The 7,849-nt window shown below is 45.0% G+C and overlaps 1 non-coding gene across 1 annotated transcript; it reads right to left on the bottom strand.

Annotated features, from left to right (window-relative positions):
* Positions 1-7,422: 7,422 nt before the first annotated feature.
* LOC114807003 lies at positions 7,423-7,560 on the bottom strand. Its single transcript, XR_003755056.1, has one exon. It is a non-coding gene; the product is annotated as a small nucleolar RNA SNORA7 (small nucleolar RNA).
* Between the last annotated feature and the right edge of the window lie 289 nt (positions 7,561-7,849).

Raw genomic sequence — 7,849 nt, 5'->3', positions numbered from 1 at the left:
TACTCTGTTCCGCTATTGGGAGAGGCACCGAGACCCGGCCTCTTTCCTGTTGAGGTAAAGTTTGTCCCTGCTGCTAGACTATAACCCCACTGTGGGTAGGGAGCAGTGTGTATGTTCATTGTTATATTGTGTTCTCTCAAACGCTTAGTAAAGTGCTGTGAACACAGTAGGCGCTCAGTAAATACAATTGACTGACTGATGTGGCAGAAGAGGACAGAAGGCTGAGATCTTGCTGGGCCAGGGACGTGCCTACCAACTCCGTTTTACTGTACTCTCCCAAGTGCTCAGTACAATGTTCTGTACATAGGAAGGGCTCAATAAATACCAAAGCTGATGGGGTCTGCGCATATCTTTCTGCCCACATCCCCCTCCCAACTCTCCAACACAATTATTCTCTCCCCATTCCAGCTTGAGGAGAGCCCCCTCTGCAGCGTCAGAGAAATGGCAATGGAAGCACTGAGTCCCGAGAGGATCCCAGAAGGAATGAACTTGGAATAGAAATAGAATGGGGGAAGGAGTTCATTGGGAGACTGGGGGGCCTGGGGAGAAAGGAAGTATGTTTAAGAAGGAAAGAGGGCAATCAGGAATGACTAGAAAAGTGGTGGGGGAAGTGGTCCAGGGGTCAAGTCAGATCCCCCAAAGAGAAACAAACAGGTGTACCAGTAAGGAATTACATCTATCTCCACCACTGCTGCCAGTTCCTGTCTATATGTGAATGGCCCACAGTGGAATGACCCACCATTCGTATGCCAACCGTAGCAACTATTCAATAGCAATGGTAGTTTAAATGAAGCCGAAGATGGAGCACTGAGTGAGGAAAAATTCCTGTTAAAGAGTCAAGGGAAAGTCAGATTGATGTCTAGGCAATTTAACTCTTCAACCATGTCTAAACCAAAAGTTAGATATTCTCCATCTAAATCTGAAACGAAAAATGTCATTCTCTCCATTAACAAATTCAGCAGGACAGCAAAGAGGAAGTTTTGGAAGGGCAAAGTCAACCAATCAATCAATGGTATTTACCATTGGAGGAGTAGCATGGTTCAGTGGAAAGATCCCGGGCTTGGGAGTCAGAGGTCATGGGTTCGAATCCTGGGTCTGTCGCTTGCCAGCTGTGTGACTCTGGGCAAGTCACTCAACTTCTCTGTGCCTCAGTTACCTTATCTGTAAAATGGGGATTAAAAACTGTGAGCCCCACATGGGACAACCTGATCACTTTGTATCCCCCCCAGCACTTAGAACAGTGCTTTGCACGTAGTAAGCGCTTAACAAATACCACCTTTTTAAATTTTTTTATTTATTTACTAAGAAAAGAAAAAAATGAATTGTCACACCTAGATCTGTTCAGGCTCATGATTAAATCTCACCATAAATAACATTTTCTTTGAACCTATAGGAAAGCTCCCTTTCCACAGCTATTCTGTCATGTAAGGGGTTGGCCGCAATGTAAGTCAGACTGTGTTCCAAGTAAGAAGACAGCTGATGTGGTCTAGACAGTGAGATTTGGTGGAAGGAACCATTCCTCATATCCACTGAGGATGGTGGCCACAGGAGCTGTTTCATGATGGCCACAACATCAGCTTCACGGTGGCCAGAAGCGGCTGGTTCACGGTAGTTGCAGCAACAGGCTCATGGTGGCCACAGCATCAGGTTCACAGTGGTCACAACCTCAGATTCACGATGACCACAGAAGCTCGTTCATGGCAGCTGCAACATCAGGTGGCCTCAGCATCAGGTTCATGATGGCCACATCATCAGGTTCATGGTGGCAAAAAATTCACATCCATCAGTCAGTGAAAATCAGTGGTATTAATTGAGCATTTACTATGTGCAGGTCATCACTGTACTAAGTGCTTGAAAGAGTACAGTAGAATAGACTTGATAGAAAAGTTCCTCGCCCACAAAGAGCTTACAGCCTAGAGGACTGTAATGGTTCATGGTGGCCACAGAAGATAGTTCATGGTGGTAAGACCAGGTTTATAATGGCCACAGCATCAGGACTGTAGACATAAAGAGAGATGTTGTGAGATAAGATAATATAATGGCATTTAACCTTTACAGTAGGCTTGGATATTTAAATCCCAATGCCATTTTGTTTCAATTCTTTTCTTTAGTCTCAATCTTTTTCTCTTTTTGCACTGGGTTTTCTTAGTATAATTACCTACTCTTTCTGAACTGCCTGTCCTTTCAAAATGCTTACTTTGTGCTGCTGCAGAAATACAGATTTTTGGCCAAAGGGATGGAATCTGCAGCCAAACGAAAAAGAATATGTGCAATTAATGGAAAGCGGCAGTGGACTATAATTTACAGATTATTTGGCAGCAGCAAAATCATTGAGACATGACCCACTTTGTTTCCAGCCCTGATTCCTATAGGTTTCTTTCCATCTTGGACATAGGATGCATGTTAGGAAGGGAAATTAGGGATTATTAATGGGAAAGAATTCCACAATGCCCTTTAACTCTGCGGAACAAATATTTGATGGACTGCACTGAGATCGCTGCTGTTTATTCTTACTTGCCGCCCCCAAAATGGTACCATATTGAACTAATTCTTCTCTAATTGCATTTTAACAAAATGAGTTCCTCATGTAATTAAAAAGATTTACACAGCGACTTCAAAGATGTTACACAAGTCAAACGAGTGATTTGAAATTGGGGTAAACTTTTAAGGATTTGGGGGTAGTGCTCACCTTGAGAGACTTGATAGCATCAGTTGAGGAAAATGACCCATTATGATTTTAAAGGTGCACTGCCAGGTTTGACGCTGAATGTGTTGGGCCGAGAGGCACGGTGGGGATAGGGAAGATTGTTGGGACAGAAGGACAGTGTTGGGACTGGGGAAGGATTGGAATAGGTGACAGCGTTGGGACGGGGGACAGTGTAGGGGAATCTCCAAAGAAGCTAGACATTCACCTTGCCTTGTTCAAATTCTCAACAGAAGATTCATGTCCAAAGAATAAATGGTATTTCTTTCTGGTGCTTCTCTATCTGACTGAAGTTTTAAGTTTTAGAAGCATTTCCAAAGTCCAAATACTCTCACAGCAGCAGCAAGGACTGGTCAGGTAACATCCACAGACACCAAATGAGTAGCCTTTATGCCGCAAGATAAAGCCCTGGTAGGGAGAAGACCCCAGGAGGTCTATAGGCCACATTGTGCGGGAGGGTGGAGGCCCAAGACTGCCAGACAGGTTACTGCCCACACGCAGCATGGGTTAGCCGGACCCCTGTACAGTCCACTAACTGCTGCCTAACGAATGCAGAAACCAATGAGTAGCAGGTGGTGAAAGAGGTGGCAGGTGGCCATGAGGGGGCACACAGAAGATCTCCAGGGCAGAAATGCTCTGCCAATGTGAAGTCATTATCTCAGCCTAAGCCAGGTCCTAGTGCAGGTACGGGGAGGACAAAGTGGGTCTAGGCAAGGAGGCTCAGCTGACCGCAAGGGAGAAGTCTGCCTGTTCATCTCCAGGAGGCTTATTTTTCTTCCGTTTCAGGTCTGAACATGCATTCCATTACTATTACATCTTCTACCACCACCACCATGACTATTACTATTGTACTGTCACTGGCAGAGGCAGTGGTGGGCAGCAGTATACAGGAGGATGGTATTCTGACCCCTCACTGCTGGCAAGGAAGCACTGAGGAAGATCCCCCCCATCCTCTACCAAATACACTCTCCAGTTTTCTAACAGCGGCGCAGGTGACCTGGGGGAGAGACAAGATAGGAGAAAGTCCGAGCCTGTCGCCGAAGCTGTCGGAGCTGGGGGTGGGGGTCCCCAGAATTCCGCGTTTTCCTCCCACAGCCGCCTGCTCTCCACTCAGATCAAGGGCAGGTCACGATCAAGGTTGGGGAGAGCAAGGGTACTGGTTGAAGATATCCGCTGGCAATATCTAGCATTGTCCACATATGTAAATTTTCAGAGTCGAGCAACAGCGGCATCCAACAATAAGCATGTAGAGAGAAGAAGGAAGGAAAACATCTGATTCACAAGACTATAAATAGACTCTCAAAATCTAGGATCTCAGCTTGCTCTACACTGAGACTCTTAGAATTAGAGTCACAGGAGTTCAGGGACTAATTTGGTCTGATATCTGAAGTTCTTAGAAATAATATTCAGCAGTTGCTGCTCTTTTTCCTTTCCTTCGGCACAGAATGCAGGGCACTTGTAGACATCTCCGTCGCGGCCATGAAAGTGGTGAGATTGATTCCTCCCTCTTGGATTGGAATTCCAACCCTGTCAGATTATATTGGAGTTTTTAGAGACTTGGTATATTCAGGTTTCAGAACCTTTCAGTTTTTCTACATAATGTTAAAAAAGTAGTTCTATTCTGGGTTTGGAGCAGTGATGAGATCGATAAATTGGAAGAGCCAACACAGGGATGACAGAGTCGATCGTGGCCCAGGTTTCTAGATGTGGGGGATAAAGGTTGTCATCTTTTCCTCCCCTGCTTCTCTAGGTCTGGATTCCCAGCATCGCTCACCCCATGGCATCAGAAGATCTGGGAAGAGGGTGGAGAAGAAATAAGTGTTCCAAGAGGAGATTAATCCATTAAACACCCAGTAGACGTATTTATTGAGATCCCCCTGCACAAGGCAAGCTATGTTTTAAGTACATGGAGGAAGGAAATGAAAGCTAGAGAGTGATCCTTCATCCCTGCTCTCAAAGGACTGACCGTCTAAAGGGAGAGGCAGGACTGATGAACTATTTACAATTGGACCAAAGAGTATGAAATCAACCGGTCAATCAATGGTGTTTATTCAGTGCTGTGTCCAGAGCACTGTACTAAGCAATTGGGAGAGCACAGTACACCAGAGTTGATAGTCACATTCCCTGCCCACTAGGAGTTTGGAATCTAAAGAGGGAGACAGACATTACAATAAATTATAGATAGGTATTTACGTGCCAATGGGTTAAGAGTGGACTTAATATCACTTGCTTAAAGGGTACTGATACAAGTGCATAGGAGGTGTGGAAAGGAGAGGGAGTTGGGGAACTGAGGTTTTACTAGGGAAAGACTTTTGGGAGGACATATGATTTTAAAAAGGCTTTGAATGTGGGGAGAGTTGTGTTCTGTCATATATGAAGGGTGAAGGAGGTCCAGGCCAGAGACCAGGCATCGATTGGAGCTTTAAAGTTCTCAATCTGCTCTCCCCCTCCTATTTTACCTCACTGATTTCCTACTACAACCTAGCTCATTATCTCAACTAATGCCAACATACTCACTGCACCTCGGTCTCATCTATCTCACTGCCAACGCCTTGCCCACATCCTGCCTCTGGTGTGGAACTTTCTTGTGTTTCATATCTGACAGACAATCACTGTCCTCATATTCAAAGCCTTATTAAAATCACATCTCCTCCGAGGGTCCGTCCCCGCCTATGCACTCAATTCCCCAAATCTCACTCCCTTCTCCATCACCCTTCCAGTGGGATTTGTACCCTTTATTCTAGACTGTAAGCTCATCTCTAAACTGTAAGCTCATCATGGGCACGGAATATGCCTACCAACTCTGTTATATTGTACTCTTCCAAGCACTTAATCAATATGAATGATCTATTGATTTCCCCTACATGCAGCTCCATAACACAATGTACATAGCTGTAATGTATATTAATGTCTATCTCCCCCTCTAGCCTGTAAACTCCTTGTGGGCAGGCAATGTGTCTACCAACTCAGTATGCTCTCAATAAATGAGACTGATTAAATTAATTTTTGAATCATTATGATCTGGGATCCTAGTGAGATTGAATTGATGATGAAACAAAGAAGACTGAGAGTAGGGAGCCATTTGTGGAGGAAGAGATAAGTAGAGAGGAATAACATATTCCTTTCTTAGAAGCATAAAATGAAACCCCTTTTGTCTTGGAGTAGAAACGAATGAAAAACAGTTTCATTTTGGAAGCATAAGAGAGGTAAGTCTGACAGAATTCTCTGCAAAGGGACAGGAAGAAAATTGGAGCATGCTGCAATATGGGAGCAATAAAATAATACCTATTTTAGTTAGAGAAAAAAGACAATTTGGAGGAAACGAATAAAGGCAATATTTTTTCTCCAGTGAGAGAAAGAGAACTGTGAGAAGGAATGACAAAATTTTTCACTAGGTAATGAAATCCTTCTTTCTGCAGAAAGGGGAAGAAAGAGAAAGAGAGAGAACAGATTTTTCTGTCTCCCATGAAACAAGTATCTCTTCCTCTCCCCAGGAAAGAAGAGTATATTACCACCAAAGATGAAATTTGTGATAAACTGGACCCAGGAGCTGAAGTAAATGGTCATATCGGTTCAATGTCAGTGTACTATTATCAAGGCCAAAAGAACTCCCACATTCCCTTTCCTGTAGCCTCCTTAGAAACCCTAGTGGAAGCAGCTTTCTCAGAGTACTGTGAGATCTAAGTGCCGGAACTGGTGGGAGGGATTTCACCAGCTGCCAGCCGTGTCATTTCTGGCCCAGATGTGGAAGGAACCTCAGCAGGTGACATGGGGGAGCAGCCTTTCATCTTCGCCTCTCTCCACGGCTGCTACCTGCATGGGGCGCCGATGCCCGAGAGGCTCTATGAATGCAGCCTGTCTCTTCTTCCCAGTTGGGCTTCCCGATCCGCGGGCCGAGGATCCCTGCGTCCCCACTCCCAGCGTCAACATCTGCTCTCAGAGCCTCTTTGTCCATTCCTCTCCTTAATGTGCTGACAGCTCCAGCCGGCCAGTAGGAACCGCCTGGAGTCAGCGGCACACAACCGCCTGACTTTTACAGCCACCGAGGTTTATTTTCTCACGCCCACTCGAGGTATCTCCGTGGGGCTGCGATATGGCCTATAAAAATACACTCGGTGGCTGCAAAGGTTATCTGGGTCAGACTACTGTCAGATGACGATTCCCAAATGGCCCTTTTCTCTAGAGAGATGAGGCCAAAACCCGCATCAGACGCAGAAGTTGGTTTTTATTTTGTGGGGTCAGATGGAAAACTAGATTGGAGTTTTTCTTTGCCCATCTGCCCCATTATAGACCTCTAGGGCCCTGCCCGGTTCACACTAATGACTCGTGTTCAACCTCTTCTCAAGAAATACTGAATGACTTTTTGATCTGCCTCGTATATTCCAATCAATCAATTGTATTTGTGCAGACCACCACACTGTCTGGGAGAGGACAATACAACAGAATTAGCAGACACGTTCCCTACCCATAACAAGGTTGCAGTGTAGAGGGGGTCTTGTCTTATGCTATCGAGTCATCTCCGAAACATAGCGACTCCATGGCCACATCTCTCCCAGAACGCCCCACCTCAATCTGTAATAGTTCTGGTAGGGGATCCATAGATTTTTCTTGGTAAAAATATGGAAGTGGCTTACCACTGCCTTCTTCCACACAATAAACTTGAGTCTTCGCCCTCGACTCTCTCCCATGCCCCTGCTGCCCAGTACAGGTGAGTTTTGACTTGTAGCTGATTGCCTTCCACTCGCTAGCCACTGCCCAAGCTAGGAGTGGAATGGGTAGGCCTCTGCTTTACTCTTCCTCCTGTAGCTGAGACTGGTAGAATACTGGAAACTCTCCAGGTGTGGTCCTGAGAGGGGCTAGAGGGGAGACAGACATTAATATGAATAAATAATTTAAAATACATAATGTAAAGATATGTATGTAAGTGCTCTTGGGTTGGAGGTGCAGTGAACATCAAATTTCAAATTTCACAGATTGAAATGCATAGATGATGGTGGAGATGATGACCGTTGTAAGAATAGTTACAAATAATTGCATTTAATTAAATGAATTATACCAAGCACCTGGGAAGTACCAAACAATGAAGTACATGTTCCCTGCCCACGAGGAGCTTATACTTTAAAGGGGAGACTGATTTACAAACAG

The sequence above is a fragment of the Ornithorhynchus anatinus genome, chromosome X1 (genome assembly GCF_004115215.2).
Source record: "Ornithorhynchus anatinus isolate Pmale09 chromosome X1, mOrnAna1.pri.v4, whole genome shotgun sequence".
NCBI lineage: Eukaryota > Metazoa > Chordata > Mammalia > Monotremata > Ornithorhynchidae > Ornithorhynchus > Ornithorhynchus anatinus.
This window is presented reverse-complemented; position numbering and strand designations above follow the sequence as displayed.